This window comes from Kryptolebias marmoratus, linkage group LG20, assembly GCF_001649575.2.
Source record: "Kryptolebias marmoratus isolate JLee-2015 linkage group LG20, ASM164957v2, whole genome shotgun sequence".
NCBI classification, from domain to species: Eukaryota; Metazoa; Chordata; class Actinopteri; order Cyprinodontiformes; family Rivulidae; genus Kryptolebias; species Kryptolebias marmoratus.
Window position 1 is genome coordinate 797,386 of NC_051449.1, and position 21,520 is coordinate 818,905.

The 21,520-nt window shown below is 38.4% G+C and overlaps 1 protein-coding gene across 2 annotated transcripts in view; it reads left to right on the forward strand.

Annotated features, from left to right (window-relative positions):
- myo10 (myosin X) overlaps nucleotides 1-21,520 on the forward strand; it is an 89,381-nt gene that overhangs the window by 7,033 nt on the left and 60,828 nt on the right. Inside the window, exon 1 of one of the 2 annotated variants that reach the window (XM_017433581.3) lies at nucleotides 10,180-10,371. The exons of the other annotated variant lie outside the window; for it this stretch is intronic. The gene's annotated coding sequence lies outside the window, so the exon portion shown is untranslated. Of the gene's footprint in view, nucleotides 1-10,179; nucleotides 10,372-21,520 lie in introns of those variants that run through there. 2 annotated transcript variants of the gene reach the window in all.

Below are 21,520 nucleotides of genomic sequence, written 5' to 3' on the forward strand. Positions count from 1 at the left end.
GACAGAGCAGTAAGTCTGCAAAAAACTAAACACAAAAAGAAAGAACTTTTGATTTTCTAGCTCCTTCCTGTTTTACCCTCCTCAGCTTTTCTTAGCAGGTCTTGGCTTCCTGTCGGACAGTTCTGAACATTCCTTTGGATCCCGGCACTTCCTAACTCTTCACTCCGTCCAAATCCGACCGCATGTATGTTTGAGCACATTGTATGCAGGAGTCTCTGTCACATCACTGAAGCTTCAGGAAGACTGCGTTTAACTCTGAAGCAGATGTTACTGGAGGTCCAAAATGAAACGACTCAGATATCAACATATTAATTAAACAGAATCTCATTAACACAGATTATATTAGGATGGTGTGGAAGAATTACATCACTAATAGTTCAGATTATAGTTAAAACTCAAATCTGTCTCAGCTGAAGACAAGAGAATTACTGACACATTTTCCTCTTTTAAGATACTTTTTTACAGTGTTTGATTTGGAGCTAATCAGTGGTGCAATGCATTACACCCTTACACAATCCCATAGATTGTTGTTAATTAAAAAATAGCATTTCTGAAATAAATACGTATCGTCCAGCACCTTGCATGCCAACGTTTTAAACAAAGACCTCATAGTTCTCTCAGTATGTGATGGGGTGACTCTCATCTACTACCACACCAGATTTTAGGACATTATCTATAGAACTGCCAGAGTTATGACCATTTTTGTGCTTGCTAGGATCAATTAGCTGTGGTAGCCATTTTGAGTCAGGTTGACTCCAAAGTTAATTGTAGATTTACTTCAAGAAATTACTTTCTAAGAGTTTTATTAAAATTCATCTGGTGGTTCATGGAATATTTTGCTAACAGATAAAATATCTACATTTAGAAACAGCTCATGACCTTTCCTGTCACATCAGTTTATCTCCTCATTGTTGTTCCACAAACAGAAACTCCATTAAGGTGATGTTAAAATCTGTCACTCCTGCAGATTTCATGTGAACCTGACGTACACCCGTCCGGTAAACGCCTGGAAACTGTACGCTGCTGCGTCAGAGGGCATTTCTTGGTTGGGTGGACGTACAGCTGCAGAGCTGCTGAGGTGATATTTAACAAAAAAAATCAGTAAAATCCCTTTTAGGCTAAGAATTTGTGCTGACATTAATCCCTCTGCGTCCTGTGGAGCCGAGGTTCCCTGTTGGTTGAAATGTTTCATTGAAATTAGACCTGATGAGGCGTCAGAAAGATGCTTTAAAAAACAAAACTAATAAGTTGCACTTCTTTTCAGTTGGATTCTGTTTGTGGTAATTTAGTTCAGGTTTATCATAACATAATTTTTCCAGTTGTTGAAATTGCTCAACATCTTTGTTAGAAACTTTGGCATTCAAGGCGGCGGGTGATGTCCATTCCTTCAATGGATGCTGCTTTCATTCATCAGGATGTTTTTATTCAGAAAATGACAAATAATTACAACCTACACAACCCTCAACCCTCTTCTGTCTTTTTTTTGTGGCAGGGAAAGCACGTTTCACAAGTTTGCTAAAAAACATTTAATATTTTTGGGCTCACCTTGGAATAACTTCAGTAAATTCACTTTATTTAATAATACTTTTGTTCAGCGCTTCATATTATCAGAAATCAAAGCTTTTTAACAATCTTTTTGCTGAAACACATTCAAGAAAAGTCTTTAAATCTTATCTAGGATTCTGTGGATTTATTTATTTGTGGTAAAGACCAGAACCTGAACACTGGGCCGGTGTTTTAAAATGTAAGAGACACTGATAATAAAATCCTGTTTATAAATCTTCAGAAGGATGTTGGTTATTGTTCTGGACGTCCTTGATATTCACTTCTGTTTTTGATCAGATCTTAGTGGGACATTGGAGGAGGTTTATCAGATTTGTGTTGAAAGCAGCTTCCTGGAAACCCCCGTGTACACACACACACACACACACAACTAAACACAACACAACACAAGTGCCGGCAAGACACAACCCAAAAAACCCCAAACAGCCATTTATACTAATTATCTCTTTCTCATGCGACGCTGTTAGCCTGAGAGAGTCTGGAGAGTCTGCACTCTCCTCTCCTCAGAGGAAAAATCAAAGTGCTTAATGGTTCATTACTCCATATTTTATTTGCACTTTTAGGAAAGGCTGGAAGTTGGGTCATTAAGGATCTCAGTTCTGGTGGTTCAGTTTTGTTTTTTCTTTGCAGCATCAGAGCCTAAAAGGCAACCGAACCATCAGACATCATGTTCTCTGATTCCTAAAGTTTGTAGAGTTTTAGCACGTTTACAGATTCTCAACTAGAGTAGTTTGTTTAGATTGTTCTTTTTCTTTCAGTCATCTGATGTTTGGTACTCTTAACCATTCTGATTAATGGTTAAACTAGAAACTCTCCTTTTAATGTGGAAGCATCAGCAGACAAACCAGTCCAGATTAATCATGATTTAAAAGCTTTAAATCATCTGATATAATGAAAATTCTTTAGTTTTAGTACTTTTGATTTAGTGAGTTGCTCTTTTTACTCTTGTAATGAAAAAACAGAAATTGTAATGTGTGCAATAAATGAGTATTATTCTGGTTTAAGACAAAAACTAATCTTTTTTAAAAACCTTTCAATTGGGATTTGAAGGCTGAACTTGCTGAGGATATTTACACCATTTCCTTTTGCATCATTTTGAATGAACAGACTGATATTTAGAGACATTGCACTGGTTTGATTTAGGGCTGCACAATATTATTTTTCTTTGCGATATCAATGTGCACAATTTAATTAAATGACACATCATCATATTTCCATTATCTCTGCTTTGGCCAATCAGATGGACCCTCACTACATGAGATATCTGCATCTGATTTAGATAAAGGTGGTTGAGATGCTGAACCACACAGAGAGGAAAATAAAAAAGCCAGGAAGTGTAGTATTTTTGTTTATTGGAAGTCATTTTTCCTTTGCAGTGACATCAGATATAACATTGTTTTGATAGCATGCAGGTTTAATTTAATTTAAAGCCATGTTGATCATTAACGCTCATTTAGTTGGTGCTTGTCTGGTTTGACATCAGATATGAGGAATGTTAATGCTTGGATAAAATATTTATTTCAGGAGGTTAATTCTTTATCTACAGCTTTATTTGATTTCAAATTATTCCTGAATTAAAGCTCTAAAAGCTTTTATTTTAGGACTTTTTTCCCCTACTCTCATTATTTTTGAGCAGCTCATTCAGATTTCATCAAACTAAATGTGTTTTACAAGTATTTGAACCTAAAAAACAGCTTCTATTCCTGTTTAGAAAAGCAAACTCTTGTTTTTGTGAAGCCATTGTTAATTATCTTGTTGAAGAATGGGTTGACTGTTAAATTAAGCTTCAAAAACATTTTTGCTGATTAAAACTGTGTGAATTGCTTTGATTTTAACACTTCGGATGATGGTGATAAAACCCAACCTTAGAATTTGTTCACACCCTCACTGCAGAGTAATTTTCCTCTAATTCCTCCCTCGCCTCACCACTTACCCAGTTCTGCCTGAGCCAAGCCATCAGAACCATAGATTTTCCCTGGAGCTGCACTCAGTGACCTGAAAGTTTTCCAAAAAAGCCATAAAGTCATTAGAAGGCGTTAAAAGCTCTGAGAGTTGAAGTGTGTCTTAGAATCATTGACCTGCAGACATAATCTGCCTTTTTTCTGTTCTAAAACTAGGTTTAAAATTTTGACCCACATCAGATGAAACTTATCCAACAGAAGAAGGTTGTGAAGATATCTTTGGTCATGGCTCCAAATTGGTTTTATCAGTACAGCTGTTGTGACTGCATTGTGATCATAAATCTTTGTTTTATCACCATCACTGATGTCTTTTGTTTAAAAGCTTTCATTTTTTATCTTAGTTTACTGCTATCGTTCTTACCCTTTGTTGTTATTGTCTGTAAACATTGTTTAAAGTGTGTCTGTGGAAAATCTTGATTTGTAGGATTGGGTAGAGACCACCATTTTTGCCTCCCCCGTCCTACAAAACGAACTGAGATGACCCCAGACTTTGGTGTGAACGTGTGAATCTCAGGGGTATGGCCAAGGGTGTGAAATGGGATTCATCTATAGTCTATTAAACAGACATCTGTAAGGTTGTTGTTTTAAATAAGGCTTTAGATTTAAACTTGGCTCCCAGTAGAAAGTATCTCTGACTTTTCTCCTTCACAATAAAAGCTTTTAATTTGGAGCTGAAGTAAATTTTGTCTACTGATGTTTTCAGGTCGCAGTGAGCTACAGCTTTAATATGTGGAGCCTTGCTGTGTGTTTCTGAAGATAAAAAAGTTCTCCATTTTGTACAACAAGGATCTTTGTTTGTCTGTGAAGAAAAGAGGAAGACAGTGTTTATATTCCCACCGTTCCCCGTTCTACCAACCCCTGCCAGGCGAACACAGCTGGGCAACACATGGTACCTTTGGCCTCAGCTGCCAGCCTGTAACACACACCAACACACACTTCTGCTCCTGCTGACTTATCCTGCAGGAACAGCCTTTCGAAAACCCATTTAGTGCTTTTTTTCCCCCTTTTTGGCCAGTCTCAGTTTCACACACTAGTACAAACAATAGAAAACATGCACGAATGACTCTCCTGCTGAAACACAGTTCCATATGCACGGACACACAGCAGGAGAAAGTAGGTCAGGTGGGCTTTTTTTGAAGAAGTTTGGTCATTTCCTTCTTTTTTTATGGCCTGCGTGGTCTTTAGTGGCGGAAAAAGGTCCAAGCCCAGTTAGCTGAACATCAGGTCAATGTTGACCTTAAGCTGCAGAAAGTTCAAGTGTTTCTGCAAACTTCAGAATCTGGAATTCCTTGCCTCACATGAGTTTTATTTGGCTCATTTGCTTCCTGTTTCTTTTACAAATGTATGAGTCACGGTCAGGACATTTAAAACCCTGAACCGTGCATTAATTTTGATGTCATTTGACCTTTTATTTATGTTTTACAATTTGGCATTTGATTCTTACATGTGGTTGAATGTCACAACAGCCCATTTTTTAAATTTTGAAGGAAAATAAAAACTGCACAAACATCCATTCTACTTTCACTAAACGCCCTCGGACGGGACAACAGAATGCCTTTATTTAATCAAGAACTTAGTTTTCTGTGGTCTGCTGTGGCTTTGAGAAATCTGGAAAGTATAAAGTGAATGGTTTTTAGCAGAAAGAAATTATTTCAAAAAGGCAGTTGATGTTGAGTCGCTGTGATGGGATAAACACAGCAATGGTGGTTTAGCTATTTTTTGTGTTTGTATTAATTGCGTGAGACGTTTTGTGGGTCAAACTTCTTGCAGGCAACATTAATCAGCTTCCACAGTGAGTTGCAAATGGGTTTTAATGTTGGACCACCTCTAAATTAATGCTTTGTAACCGTAAAGCCCACATCCTGACCCAACCTACCAGCCAGGAAAGTATTTTTTCTAACTCACAAATTGCGGTGATTTTTATTTTGTTCTAAATGCAGCAAAGACAATGAGCCTGAACACAGGAATTACAGTGGTTGTGATTCAAACTGTAAGAAAACTATAGTTCCCACATGCATTTAGAGTTTATAGTAAATAATTTATGCTTTAACTCCAGCTCATTGGTAATGTTACTGTGGAGCTTAAGATCCTGATTTTTACCACCCTCTACTTTCTGCTTTGTTTTCACCACAGTTCAGTTTTTGTACCAAGTGACTCAACAAGGAAAGTTGCTGGCTTGTCCAAGAGTTGAAAACACATTAACCAAAGGATGGAGGTGGTGCTTAAATACTCTCACTCAGAAATTCCATGATATTATTATTTTTAGAGCTTAAGGTTCAATCAGCTAGAATGAAAAAAAAAATCACAATTTGTCTTTCGAGTTCATCATGATTACATTTAACAGAAGTGATCTGAATACCTCAAGAACAAGAAAGGAGATAAAATAGAAAAAAATAAAAGCATAACAATTCTTGAAGGAATGCATGTCACCTGCCACCTTTCATGCCAGAGTTTTAGAGAAATATTGCACATAAGTTGTAGATGTTTTGTTCAAATCTTAGAAAATAGTGATATGCTCAATCTGATGCATTAATTGTATATGATGTAAAGAAACCTCAGCTACTACCAACATCAGAGTTTAGCTCAATGTCTGTAAAACTGAGCAAGATGCATCCATTTTTGTGTTGGCTAATGACTGCTACCTCTGTTGGCCATTTTGAATTAAAATGACTCCAAAAGTAAATCATGTGCAGATGTACAACCCGTGTTTATTTACCAAAGGTTTCATTAAAATTCGTCCAATGGTTCATGAGATATTTTGCTTGCAGCCAAACCAGGTTGACTCCATTAGTTAAGGTACATCCTATGGTTACTTTATGCCAGTTTCATTAAAATTAGTTTAGTTGTTCATGAGATATTTTTTTGTATTGCAGCAGGTCAAAAATATAGATCAGAATTCGATCAGTATCTAAACCTTTTAAAGATGTAATTACAACTTTCTTTTTTAATTAGCAGAAGTAGTAGGTTTGGGAAACTGCACAAATATAACATAAAATAAGGTAAATGTCACTTTAATGAGCAAAAAGGTAGATCTGTTTTTTATTAACAAAACTAAAACTCATAATGCTCTTTGGGCCATGGAGGTTGATGGAAAGATGTCGGACCATGAATGGTCCCTATTTGTTTTTTTGTGTGGATGCTGCCTGTATGAATCGGTGAGGACAAAACGAGGAAGCTGCACTGCAAGCACCGCTGAGATTACAGCTCGGTTTGTGGGATTCCTGCTCTTTGTTCTGCAAACCAAAGCAGCCTGGTTGGAAAACATGTACCAGATCAGTTATTTTCTTCTGAAACTGCATTTATGTTGTGTGCTGCTGATGCCTTTCTCAATACTGCAATTTGCTGAATCCTGTCCTGGACAACTTCTACGTTTCTTTAAAATGAAGCACCTTTTCCATTCTCTTTTAAGAGCGATTTATAAATCCTGAACATTTTTAACGTGTTCTTTGAGTGAATGAATCAAAGTGGTTTCTGCACGGATAAAAATCTTCCCACTGAAAATCAGGAAGGCGATTAGCAAAAACTTTGAGTCTAGACAGGAACGAAAAGTTAGAATTTCTTCACTTCAAAGCCATTTGCATCTAAAGGAAATCTCTTTTGAACACGTTTGTCTCTTTTCCTCAGGATAAGTGTGTTTATATTCCAGTCGGACAGTAAGAAGAGTCTCAGCCTTTTTATTTTTTACCTCTCATTCATTTCATGTGGCTGCCTTGAAACAGGAAACCTGAAGCATCTCCTCAGTCGTTTGGAGCAGGGCCAGCCTCCAGGTGCTGGCACTAAATGATAATCAGAACTGAAAGAAAACTGAATGTTGAAAAGATGGGAGTCTGCAGGTGACTGCACCGAGTCTTGAATCAGCAAAACCATCAGCATGAAAAAGTTTTTCTTTTACTTTATCAGAGGCAGAACTCAGACGCAAAATGTGGGAAGTTTGTTTGTTGGACTCTTAGGCAACAAATCAAGCAATTTATTGTAATTTGCTTTTTTTTTCCTGTTTTTATGATAGTTTGCTTTCTAACACGACAAGGCAAATCAATAACTACAGTCACATCTTTAACTTCTCCCTACTGTTTAGTTTGCTGTCATTTTGAATTGCTTTCATCCAATTTATTTCTCCATGTTTGTTAAAATGTTCTTAATATTGTTCTAATCAGACAAAGGAACGCGTGATTAGATTGGTGATACCAAAGATGAAAAAGATAATGGAAATATCTGCAAGCAAACTGCAAATCAACTGCAGCAGATGCATCAAAACAAACTATTACATGCTGAAATAAGGTGATTTATTTTAATGAAACTGATATGAATCTTCTCCTCAACCTTACCAGAAATCTGAGCAAAAGTGCTTGTGAACGCATGAAGAAACACTGAGGAAAATGAAACGGAAATAAAATAAAAAGTCACATATTGATTGTCTTTATGTGTAGTTTTAGGTGGAGTTTGGGTTCAAATCCCGGACAAGCCCCCAATTTATGTTTCAACCCAGTTTGTTGGACTACAAACTGAAAAGGTGACTGAGAATATTGGTAAATAAATGATTTTTTTATTCCAGTGTGATTGCTGATTGAGCATTGTTAATAAGTAAAGAGTACAGAGGGATATATACTGTCTGTGTCTAATCTTCAGTGTTTGACACAGTAAATTGTGTTGGAAACAATTGAGCAGTATGTCTGCTGTTTTTTATGCATTTGGATGATGAGCACAAAAGCCCACATGTTCATCCTAACGGCTTCTTTCAAAACAGTGAAGTCAAAGTTTTCAATGCAAAACACCTGTTCTCTCAATCAGCCTCCACTCAAACTCACCGACCTCCATCAAATATTCAGGGGAAGTTAAAGCATCCAGCATTTCTACATAAGCCCCTAAAGGCACATTTTAACATTTCTTTTCTCTAATTCGTTGCTCATTGTCTGTTTGATGGTACTCAGCCTGTAATTATAGTTTGGTTAGCTTCGTCTGCACGAGTCCAATCCATGTTCATGTTTATTCAAGAGTTGTTTGCTCTCACGCTCGGAGCTTGTTTTCTAATGTGTCAACAAGCAATAAACATAGTTTTACATGATCGTAGGCTCATTAATGTGTCACATCCTGATTCTCAAAGAGTGTTAAACCTTTGTCTGATGCTGCCATTATTCTGAAATGACCAAGCGCTGAAAACATGGGTTAGTCATAATCATTCTAATGAAAACATTATGTAAGCTGTGAATCGAGAGTTGGTTATCTCTGCGAGTTACCAGAACAAAATAATGGAACTATTGAATTGGATACAGTGACTCAAATTGCTCAGGAAGTTCAGAAACAAAAGCATGCTGTCGTCAGGATTTTATCAGGGAGCTTGGATGAGTAAATATCTCAGGGATATTTGCTCCTGGTTGACGTGAGATGACAGAGCTTTTATTACAGAGGCCTGAATATGACTTTGACTAATATATTTACTACTTTCTTTTAAACAGTCAGTTTCTTTTTTCTTGCCTGTCAGTTTTTTCAGTACCTTTAAGACCTACCATAGAACAAGTTTGCCAGAACTTTTTTTACATGCTGTAGATCCTTTTTTCATCTTGCTATATAACCATTATATCCCAAATTTTACTAATATGTATGTAATAAATCCATAGAAAGTAAATAAATAGATAAAAAGTGCAAAAAAAACATAAAAATTAAAATTCTTTTTTTGTTTTTACACATTTTTTTCTGAATTTAGAAATGTAAAAGCTGCATCCTTCAAAATAGTCAACAGAAAAAAAATTGCAGTCTTTTCAAACCATAGAAAAGTAATTTTGAGTTTGTTCATAGCTTAGTTTTTAAGGTGCACTGTAACAAAAACAAAAATAAAATGCACATTGTGCATAACTTGCAAAAACACAGCATAAATACACAAAGATCTCTGACCTTTGGCAGCTGCAGAATCCCATGTACAGTGTGATCTAATGTACTGATACATTTCAGTCTCTGTGAGCTCAGACCATTTGAAATTCTTGCATTCAACATTATTTTTTTGCTTCATTTTTGTTAGTGTTGGCACACCGTGTTTTAACCCCAGTCAAAGTCCATCCGGAACAGCTCAGATGGAGATGAATTGTCCACATGTTCTGAAAGAGGTGGCTGCACACCTGGCCTTTTTTGGGGGCAGGAAATGTGGTGAGGGATGTGACAAGTTGTCAGGCTCCTTTTGACTTTTCCAGACACCTCACCACCGGAAAGTGAGTCTAAACTGGAGCGATTTCCTCTTTGCTGGAGTCCAACTCCTCTGCCTGCCTCCAGGGTGTCTCAGGAGGGAAGTGTTGAGTTTGCTCGACCAATCAACACACATTGCACAAACAACCCTTGCAGGTCACTAAATGATTAGGTGAGAGTAAACCTGAGAAATGTTCTTTAGTTTCACACTATAAGATTCTCACTAATTGCTTGATGGTTGAAATTTTGTCAGGTTGTGGATTATCTCGTTTATTAAAACATTGCTATCCGTTGTGTTGGTGTAGTAGTAAAACTTCACACAACCCGTTGAGTCAGCCAGGTTTAGTCACCAAACCCTTCAGATTCATCCAGAAACACTTGAGTCAAACATGTTGAGACAAATAAATGGCCCTGAGCGTATCTATGGATGATTGTGCAACTATCAGAAGGAGGGATTATACTCAAAGAAAATTTAAAAAGTTGCGAAAGCTCGTTGGGGTTTTGCAGAGAGGCAACCTGAAAGTGATATCTTCAGAGGTTCTGTCACTCTGAAATGCTTCAATGCTTTGTTCCCTTTGGATTGAGCTCAACATGTGAGTGTAGAGGTGGGGTGTGACTGTCGGACCTGGTGTCTTTAAATTACCCGTTGGACGGGATCACCTGCAGAAGAGAGGTGAGGAAGTAAAATGTTCCTGCTGCTTTGAGATGAGCTCTGATTTTCAATTTCTGCCTGGTTTGGTGTAGACGGCTCATCTTGATTTAAATATGCCTGGGTTTTTTTGGCAAATGTTCAGCATTTTAAATTGAAAAATGCTCACAGTTATCAGCTAATTTCCAAATAGCAGCAGTAACTCTCAGGCTAAACCAACATGCATTAGACTTTGCTTCAGATGGGTAGGTTTGCCTCCATAATGAAACACAACAGGACAGATCAGATGTACTTGTTTGGTTTTGGTTTGTAGAAATGTTGACTATGTTTTAAAATAATGGTGCAGTTTGGACATTTTGTCATGATACATTTAATTTAAATTGGCTAAATCGAATCTCCAAGTTCCCTGCACTGATACACAATGAGTTGGCCACCTAGCTTAACTTATGTGCAGACTTTACCAGGTCAAGCACTGGATCTAAAATAGAAATACTCAAACATTAATGATATTGCCTGTTTAAAGGGGAAAATAGTTATAGGATAGCCTGACAACTGACAACAACAATAAGCAGCTCTGACAAATTTACCATGTAAACCCGTCAGTGTTACATCACTTCCACATGTTGGTGACAAACATGTCACCATCACAGCTCTTTTTCTGCTCTCCTCTTCAGTTTGAGGCTGTTTCTTCTTCTCAGCTCATGAAACGAGTCTGCTTATGTTTTTCCTCTGTGGTTTGATCGTCTTCCAACCAACTTGGTTTCCAAGTCTCTCCCGAGTCAGCTGCGAGCTCACATGGATCCACCCTGCAGCTGCTCTGCAGATCCACAGCGACATGCCTTTTAATTATCCGAAAGCAGCTGAAGAGAAGATGGAGCTTCATCTCCCAAACCTTCATGTGCCTGAAGGTTTGGGGAATTTAGCGTGGGAACGTTTTTCAGAAAACATTATTTGTAATTTAGTTGAGCTGACCTTTTAATTGATTGCACCCAAAGTCAGCAGGAGTTTCTCAGCCGGTGAATGCTTCTCGTTGATGTGTTGTTGTGCAAACAGTTGATAACAGGATCGCTGACAGGAAGAAGATGACCCGTCGATGAGCAGCTGCTTCCTGTTGCGCCTCCAGTCATCACCTGTGCTCACACCTCCTCTGTGATGTGACTCCTGACCCCTCCTGACAATCCCTTTGTTAATAATTCATTTCTACCAGGTGTTCTGCATTGTTAGCAGCTGTTGGCTTCTGTTTTCATCTGTTGTTTAAGTGCTTGTGGAAGAGAGAGATAATCTTTGTCAAAGCTCAAAAGCTTAAAGCCGTTAGTCCTCAACTAAAAACAGTTTTACATCTATTTAGGGTTATAGCAGCTGGTTTTTATTTCTGTTTCCAAAAATATCTAGCACAGTTTTTTTGCCAGAATCTGTAGACAAAGTTATGACAGTACAGTATAATTTCAACAAAATCTCAAAGGCTCTATTTACTAGAGATGTTATATATTTATTCAGACTGCTGTCTAAGGTTGCAAATAAACTTATTGACTCATTTAATCCTTTCCTGACGTGCAAAACCTAAAAGTTTAAAAACAAAGCAACTATTGTCTAGTAGAAGACCATTCTTCTCCCATCCCAGGGAGCTTGTTCAGATCCAAACTGGAGGGTGTGGAGATCCAAGCTTTAAACTGCATGAGACGCTCCGGTTATACAGTTAAAATCACATGCAGATTAAGCTCAACCCCCTCCCTACTGAGGCTCATTAGGATCATAGATTGCCTGGCTCACAGAGATGTTTTGGTTACTTACATGAAGGGGGGGAATTGGAGGGAAAATGATTGGGTATAATGTCTAATACATTTATTGTTTTTGGGTCAGTTGTCTGTTTGTTGTCATTAGTTGATATGTTTGCTTGATTTGGGGCTCATCAAGTTGTATGAATACAGTTTTTATTCAGACTCGAATCCCAGTGCGACCCCAGCTTTATGACGTACTCTGGCAGAAATCAGTTAACACAACCGAACTGTGTTACTTCGAATCATTTGGCATTTCTGAAAAGTATGTTGAATGGGGAGCTTTGTTGGGCTGCAAGGATTTAGGATCCGTCTTCCATAATGGTTCGGTTCACTGTTTGTGATTAACCCACACCCACAGCTCTCTGTAAGGCAGATTGCTTTTATTTATGCATTTGCATGTTTGTGACGGTATCTGCCATGTTCTGCATCTGTGTGGAGCATCCGCTTCACAAAGTCAGAGCATAAGGCTACAAACAAGATGCAACATGGAGGTAAAAGCTGGAGGCAACGATTCGTGCGAATTGGACACAGTGAGTGAATATTTCATGCTCTCGATCAAGAATAATTAGACACCATTTATGAAACCACAGCTGTAGCTTTTTCTTCTGTGATCTTAGGGCAATTCTAACTTTTCTTATTTTCTGCATGTTGATTATAAGACCTACATACTGAGATAAACAGGGTCGGTCTACAGGCAAGTAAAAAAAATAAATTAAACTGCTGACAATGTGAGCACTATAATAAAATGTAAGAACATTTCTGTCCTACAAAATTATTTCTGTAGACATTTAAACTTTCTTTCCAGCTTGGCAACAGAGTTCTAACCAGAGCGGTCCAATGCCAGTGATTTGTGATACAAGAAATGTGCCTTTTTAATTTAAAAACCCATTTTAATTTATTACCTTTTTATGCCTTCTGTAGCCACAGTAAAATACTAGCCATTAGATCAAATCCAGTTCTGCTGTAATGCTCTAAACCCCAACATTTTGTAAGGAAAAAAGAAGTTTATATACATTGAAATGCATTTCTTCCTTTACATTGAGGTGCAGCTTCTATTGCTGGCTGAGTTTATTTATTCAGAATTTACTTTCATTGAAACATCAGTTAAGTTGTAGCTGAGAAGACTAAATAAACTGACCTTTTACCAACTCAAGAAGAAATAAAACCACAAACTCTCTTTCTAAATGTTGACCATCTCTAAGTTGAGTCTAAATATATTCTGACCACAGGACATCTGAGCTCATGATGATGCGATCAGTGGTGAAATAAAGCACAGAGGCAAAGAATAAGAGGAGGCGAGCTTGTTAAAAGTAGATCTTGTGGTTTGTGGAAGCTGGAATCTCTGGGTGAATTACCTTTTTTGTTCAGTTCTAGCTGGTGTCTGAGTGTGAGAAACTGAACTGAGTTTTATTTCTTTAGTTTCTCCAGTAAACCTCGTGGCAGGCAGATATTACTGCTGTTTTTTGTTCCACTTCTTTTGTCTCCAGGAGTTTGCTAAAGCAGGGTTTTATTATATACTTCATGTAGTGAACTATTTGTTTCCTGCTCTGAAATCTGACCCTCTTTTCATGCATATTTTTGTCATTAAAGTTAGTTTGGAGGGATTAAACTGAAGCTATTAGACATTTTCTGAGTCATAAATCAGACGCTGAGGTGTACTTAGACTGCTCTGTTAACACCTGGGATAAAGTCTCTGTTGATCCAATCACTACACCACAAATTATCCAATTTTTTTTTTTTCAGCATGATTTGATAAATGTAAATTGGGACCACATTGGAGCATTGCCAGTTTGACGTGTTGAGATACCTCTGGCTGGCATCATCAATTAATTTTGCATAATGTTGGTTATCAGTTACAAAACAAGGCATAAACTGTTTAAAATTAGTAACTTGTGTGTTTCATGTTAGCCTCAAGTTAAGAATAATTACCAGTTTGTTTGGGAGGATTTGGTTAAAAACAGTGAAAAACAGTCTGCTGAGCTGTGATGTCCTTAGGTTGCTTTAGTTTGGACAAAAAATCCCATCCATCCATTAATTTGATCACAGAAACTCAGGAATAAGTCTTTTTATATCAGATAATATATTGGGAATAACTTCATTAACCTGCAGATGTAAACTACTTTTACAACAGTTCCTTAAATGTGCGAGGGTTTTGTTGTATTACGTTTTGCAAAGCTTTGAGATGCAAGCAGCAGAGTGCTGGTTGGTGGTTTGGGATGTGCCTTAAGCACCTTTCTCAACTTTTGACTCGAGTTTGTGTTTATGAACACATGTTAGGAAGTGTAAACTTTACAAATGCATCTAAATAACAACAGTGGCAGTGAAACAAGTCAAGTTTGAAGTCAGCAGGAACTCTTTTGGCTCATGAGTCATTATGAGTCTTATTTGTTTGCATGTAAACGTGCAGTTGTTCTGTAAATACCTCATAAAACTGCCTCATTCAGAGATTGTTGGACTTGAAATGAAGCCAGCAGTCAGATTAGCAGTCAGCCCATAAAAACCAAATAATCCTCATTTTAAAGTCAGTTGAGTCGGTGACTCCTCGCAGCTTCTGATTGGCTGCTGTGAACTCGTTTGTGTTTTGCAGCTGCACTCAGTCACAGTTTCTCTGTATCCATTCATAAAGCATACATGTTTATAGCTGCAGGTTCTCTCCCATAATTCAGCCTAACACACCCGACACACCCTGGGAATGCCAACAGAGGATTTAATGGTTTTATACCATAATATTTCAGATGTTTACTGTATTTCCTCAAACCAAAATCCTTTTAATAACACGTTTAAACACCTCTTGATATTAAAGCAGCTTTACAGAGGTAGTGTCTGCATCAGAAATAAGCTCACATGGGCCTACAGCATGTTTTACTAAAAAACATAAATTAAATTATAAAAAAAAAGTAGATCAGAACTTCTGCCACACACGTGGTTTTTATTTAGGCATGTTGTGTTACACATTCTGCAGAAAAGCAGGAATTCTGTTTAGTTGGTGTTTCTTATAAGCACATGAGGGATAAATGTTTTCTTTGTGCTCTTCTGCATCAGGAAACTGAAGCTAATAAAAACAATCCAACTGATAGGTGTCCTTGTCCTCTTCCTCTGCTTTAATACACAGATCTTTACTCAACACCTTCATTTCATTCACTTTTAAAAGGAAAACCTTTCTTTAGGCTCTGAAGAAATGAATTTCAGGCCTCAGCTGACTCTTGCTTTCAGGGTAGAGTAATACGTGGCGCTGCTCAGAGCTGGGTGGTTAGGAACTATGGAACATCTAATTAAGGTGCATTAAAGTCTGGAAATTCAATAAAGAAGAGCCGAAGTGAAGGCAGCAGTTATTTTGACAGACGATGTGTATTCACCGCTCAGCGAGCTGCTGCTGCTGTGGATTTTTACTCACGTTAATTTAATTCAAATTTAAATATTTCACCTGACTACACTTAGTTTGAAAGTCAACTCAAAAGTTAATGAAATGAAGTTTGTAAAAATAAAGGTTAAATATAAAAAGAATGTAATACCTTTCTTTTAAAATGTGTATAATTTTTATATAAATAGATAAAAAGGAAATGCATTTAAAGAAAAGAGACTAAAACATAAACTACTTAACATCTTAAAGGATGTAAACGATGCTGATCTGTGGGGGTTTTAGCCAGGCTTGAACCTTTTTTAGACGACAACAAAATAACTTGGTTCACCATTAATTTTGATGCAGATAATCAGAATTACTGGACATTTACTCTTCTTTGTAATTATTAGTAAAATGCAAGCCTTTGTAAATCACTCTGCCTGCTCCAAATGTTGGGCTCTGAAACAAAACATGAACACAGAAGCAGGCATCTTCTAAGGTTCATTTAGCAAAGAAGCCAAACTTACATTTTGAGATGCAAAGAGCTAATAAATCTGTTTTCTTTTCTTTGTTTTGTGCATAAAGACAGTTGTGTCTTTGCAGTCTCTTGGTTTGTTCATGAGGACGGCCAACATGTGCCGGTTTGTAAGATTAGCTTCTTGAATATTTAATAGATTAGATGCTTTTTAAGGGTTTCACATTTTATAATGAGCATTTTGATATTGATGTGTGTGTAGTTGTGTAACGGAATGCTATAAAGGAAGTCCATGCATCTGATCTTATCGTGCAAACACTTCACCGTATGTGATTGTGTCAGTCGGTGTGTGTGTGTTTGTTCTTCACTTCAGTCGTGTTTTGTTGCCTGTTTGAATTTGCTCTGACATTGTTGGGCTTTCCCAGGCGTTTTCTATAAGTCAACACGGCAAAATAATCTGTTCCCACAAACCCTCTGTGGCTGTGAGTCTGGTCTTTCAAATCTAAAACTCTCCAGCTGATTGGTTTCTCTGTGAAAGCGCTGCGAGGTGATTGGTTCCTGCTGCACGCTGGCAAACGGTCACGGTCAGTTTGCGTTTATGAACTTCCTGGTGGCTGAGTTTCCCAGACCAGTTTCTCACTGAACACCTAATGTGAAATTGAACAATTTAAATTTTTGATCTGATTCTAAATTTTCCCTGAACATTGAAACTAAGTTTACATTTTCCATCTGTCATCAGTCATATTCCTAAAACTTTCATTAAAGACTTTTGAAGCTAACAGAATATACAGCTGATAAACTGTCCAATCACTGCAGGACTTTGCTTTTAAAAGTATTGTCAACCTTCTCTATTGGCTTAAGAAGCCAAACCAAAACAACAAAACATCACGTGAGGTGAGACAGTTGCTCACTTTTAACCTCAGCCATAAAAAGAACAAGTTAATAATTAATCCAGCACAATAATTGATCCAGCACTTATCTCCCAAAGGCAAACCGTCGTTCTGAAACACACAAGGAAAACATCAGCACCTGCAGGATGGAGAATACTTCACACCAAAATAAAGTCCTTCATAAAAAATATTTTTCTGTGAACTTTACAGCTGCTGGATTTGTGCTTTAAAAGCTCATTTATTGGAGCTATAATGGTTAAATATGTAAAGTTGGAAAAAATATTCTTAATACTAAAAAGATAAAGTTTATAAAATAAACCCAGACAAATGTATCTGTTTGCTCTACTTTTTAAGATTAGGTCAAACTTAGTGGTAATCCTTTGTGGGTTCTACCTGCTGTTTGTTCTGAAGACATAACTGCTTTTCTTTGACATTCTGCTTTTGAAGCTGTTTTAATGACTTTAGGTTGTGAATACAGATAAAGAGCAGGCACACCTGCATTCAAACAGTCTGGATCAAAAACTGGGTGCAAAGCGGAGCATGTCCCGCTGCCTTTCCTTTGTTCCTCTTAAAAGAGTCAAACAGCACTTTAATCACCCAGGTCAGTCTCCTTTGCTTGATGTTTGAAGGTGATGTGGGGCTTGTACCAACAGAAAACAGGACATTTGTTCCACTTATCAGTTCTGCAGGTTTTCTGTGGGGGATGTGGTCGGATGGAGGATTCCACCTGTTCAACAGTCCTGGCTCTTCTTTGCTGAATGGGAGCAGATGTTGTTCTAAAACCTGTTTATATTTCTCTGCATTGATGGCGTTGTTCTTGATGTATAAGCTGCCCATGACAGAGGCACTAATGCACCCCCATACCATCAGAGAGGCAGTCTTTGGAGCTGTGTACTGGTAACAGGCTGGATGGTCCCTCTCCTCTTTAGTATGAACAATGTAGCATCTGTGTTTCCAAAACGAATTTCAGATTTTGATTCATCTGACCTCAGATCAGTTCTCCTCTTTGCTGCAGTTCATTTTAAACGAGCTTTAGCCCAGAAAAGACATTTTTCTTCTTCTTTGCTTGATAGAAGTAAGAGCTACGTTTGTTTTCAGAAGGGTTTGCACATCACTTCTTATTTATTCTCATGGATTAACTGGGAGTGTTTTTCCTGCTAAAAGTCTGAGCCTATAAAGGAGCTCTTGAGTCCATGACAGATCTGTAGCTGAATGCTGCTGGAGCCCTGCAGCTGTTGGAGATGTGGCTGTTCTGCAGCACAACTGGTGCGAAGCAGGTTAAAGTTCAACCTGGCGCTCTGATTGTTGACAGAAAACAGCTGGGCCTCCTCGGATTCCCATGAGACGTGATTATAAAAAAGGTGTTATTTATGCCAGATATTACAAGATTGTTTTAAATTTTATTTTGCAAAAGATGTTGCATGTTTTTTCTCCTGAAACAGCATTTTAATGTGATAATAAAAATGAGAGAATAGTCAGTGGTGTCATCTTTCAGAGAACGTCCCATCAGTTGTGTCGAGTCACAGTTTTCGCGCACAAAGGAGAAAACCCCCTCAGTGTTTTATTGAAGGCTCTCATAGAGGGGATGGCTGTGTTTGAGCACAAGACTCAGTTTGTTGCACGAGAGGAAGTGGAATCTCTGAAACGGGACAGCTGCTCATTCCCGACCCCGATGGCGTCCGAACGCTTTCAGCACAACAGATCCTCCTTCTCCCAGCTGCCCCCGCACTCTGCACCCTGCAGAGAGAGCGCAGCCGCCACACATGTCGAGGTTACGGGGGGAAAATACACGCAGGTGACGAGTCAGCTTCAGTTCTACTCCCCAAACTTTCAGTTGGTGTTTTGGCTCTGGCTGAGAGGAGGTGTCAGGACGGAGTTAAAGGCCAGAAAGAATCTTCTCTCGACTGAATAGACTCATGTTTTGTTTACCAAGGAGACAAAACAGTGGTGGACACAGTGTTTGGGTGGAGACAAAAGCATCTCAAAAACTGGAACCCCTTTATAAACTTTATTTTTAAAAATGATGCTTTAAACTGAATTCAACTTTAACTCTGGATTCTGTTCTATTAAATATTCCTTGTCAAATCTTTTCTTAGAACATAAAATCTATATTAGATAGATTAAGATGGCTGACATAACAGAGAAACCAAAACATTGGGTTGTCATAAAGTCAAGACATTCCCTGACTTCATTTATTGACCCTGACAGATTTTGGTTTTGGATGTAATGTTGCGTGGACAATGAACCTGGACCCAAACCAACCAGCCCGGCCTGTTTGAAGCAGCCTGACTTCTCTGACTTGGCTGTTGTTGCACCGTTCGCTCCGCTTTAGTTGGAATGAGGGGCTGAGAGGTGTTTTTGGTGCAACAGCTGGGCCTTGATCCAAAACTCCCATGTTAAGAGTCTTAAGTGTCCTGTGCTGGTGATGACTTTAGCTCTGCTTTAAATGAGATGCTAGAAAATTAATATAACTTTATACATGAAAGGTTCTACTAGCTGTATTTTTAAAGTTATTTGAATAGCCTGATATCAATGTTATTTGTTGCCAGATTCTTGATTATGTGACCGATTTGAGCTAAGTTTCCATCTCATTGTAACTACTATTTTTTATTAAGGATAAAAAAGACATGAATTTTCCTGATGCATGCTCAATAAATCTAACAAGGTTGAGTCAAGTCCTCTGGAAGGGTTCTTTGTTGAAACGTTTTGTCTTTTATCCAAAAGACTTCTTCAGTCTGAGGAGCTGCTGGGAAACTCAGTCTTATCAGCAGCAGCTTTGCATCGTGAATTAACCAGTTGGTTGTGACACTTAAAACTAGTTGTTCAGATGCAAAAGACAGACCATCAGCCTAACAGCCGATCGTTCGGGTCCTGATGGCTGCTTGCTATTCACAGAGGGCTGAGTGATCCTCACATTAACAGCATTGTTAGAGGGTGACAGTTGGACATGGAGGCCTTCGCCCCGACGGTTTCTTTTAGTCCTCTCGAACCAACGTTCCTCTCTATCAAGGATGTGCACATCTTTTAGTTTAGAGAATGTTACTTGGCAAATTGAAGGTAAGTTTCCTAAACTTCAGAAAATAAGTGTTTATGTTAAGTTAACACAGAGCCATCAAAAAATCATAAAAAAATAGCTCTGAGTAAGAATAATGCAACACCTAACTGCATTTTTGCAGAGTGTTAAAATTGGCTCACCATTCTGTGACAAATAAAGTATATCGCTTCCCTTTTTGTTTAAAAAAACTGATCCTACTTGGTCAAGACCTTGCATCTTTCACGTCCGTTTTAAGTCCTAATGTTCAGAACAGATTTAACTTTTCTCTGAAAATGACAACCATCTTGTTATCATCCAGATTGCCTGGAGTTGGTCACTTTTTAGTGCATCTTATTGAGGCTTTGTGCAACCCCGAAGGAGCTACGTGCCTCTGTGTTTTTATCCATTAACAGAGTTTGCAGTTCGGCTTCTCAGTTCCTCCAGTCTATCATTAACTACAAAACAGCACTTTGGTGTAAGAGTTCAGGCAATCAGCTGTGATGAATGAGGGAGAGGAGGTGAAGCATAGATTTTTGGCTCGGAGCCCTGAAGTGTAGAGAGTTTCTCTGTGGGTTAAAGTGTGTCGAAGGAAAGGAGAGAGGACGGAGAAGATTCAGAGAGGAGGGAGAGCGTGTCGCTGCTGGATGCTTCTTTGTCCTCAGCACAGAGACGGTGGGTGGCACATAATGACCACAATCAACATGAGCGCGTGTGCATGTGTTTGTGTTCGGGGGGGAGGGGGTCTTTAAAAGTGTGCCGGTAGGAGGAGGGAAATCCTCCTCTTTCTTTTTCTATGCAGATTTGAAGGTAGCATTAGATTCCTCCGCTGGTGCACATCAGGAATGTCCGTACAGAGTCTCTGTGCCTCCTTTGATTCCTTTCTGTTCTTAGTGCATCACAATAAAACAACCCACAATAGGCTTGAAATATTCAAATGAAATGACTGAATAAAACAAGAATTTTACAAATAATTCCATCTTTCTGTGCCACTAAAGGGTAGTTTGCTTTACAGTTTGCCCAACAAAAGCAAAAAATAAAAAGAGGCATTTCATTTCTCTTTTTGAATTCATGTGATAATGTCCGGAAAAATGAGCAGTTCCTTTATGAGCTCCTCATCCTCTGAGTGTCACATTTATATCTCCCCAGGAGATCCTTTTATGGTGCCGCTTCCCTCTGCAGAGAGAGGGGGGCCCGGGCTTTAGAACAACAAACCGCCCCCCCTCAGATCCGCTGCTGACACTGCAAACCTGAGCTCCACGTGCATTCATCTGCTAACTTTTCTCCCTGCCAGGTTCCCCCTGACAGCTGGGCCGCCATGTCCCATTGAGTGCTTACAGGTCAAAGGCTGGTTCAGAAACAGAGGAGGGGGGTGCAGCTGAAGCACAGCACTCGTTTTTCCTTTTAGCATTAGCCTGTCATGGTAATGAGCAGCAGCACATGTGGCTGTACGATTAAGGAGGAATCCATTTGAAGGGCCTGAATATTTACCACTTCAGTACAACGCTGAATTTTTATTGTAATTGTTGTTTTCGATAAATGCAACCAGACAAGCACATTCATCAGTCGACCACACTGTCAGAAGAACTGTAGTCATTCTGTTAAATTCAAAAACAAAGAAAATCCTCCAAACATACAGTTAAAGCTCCTCTCAAACTC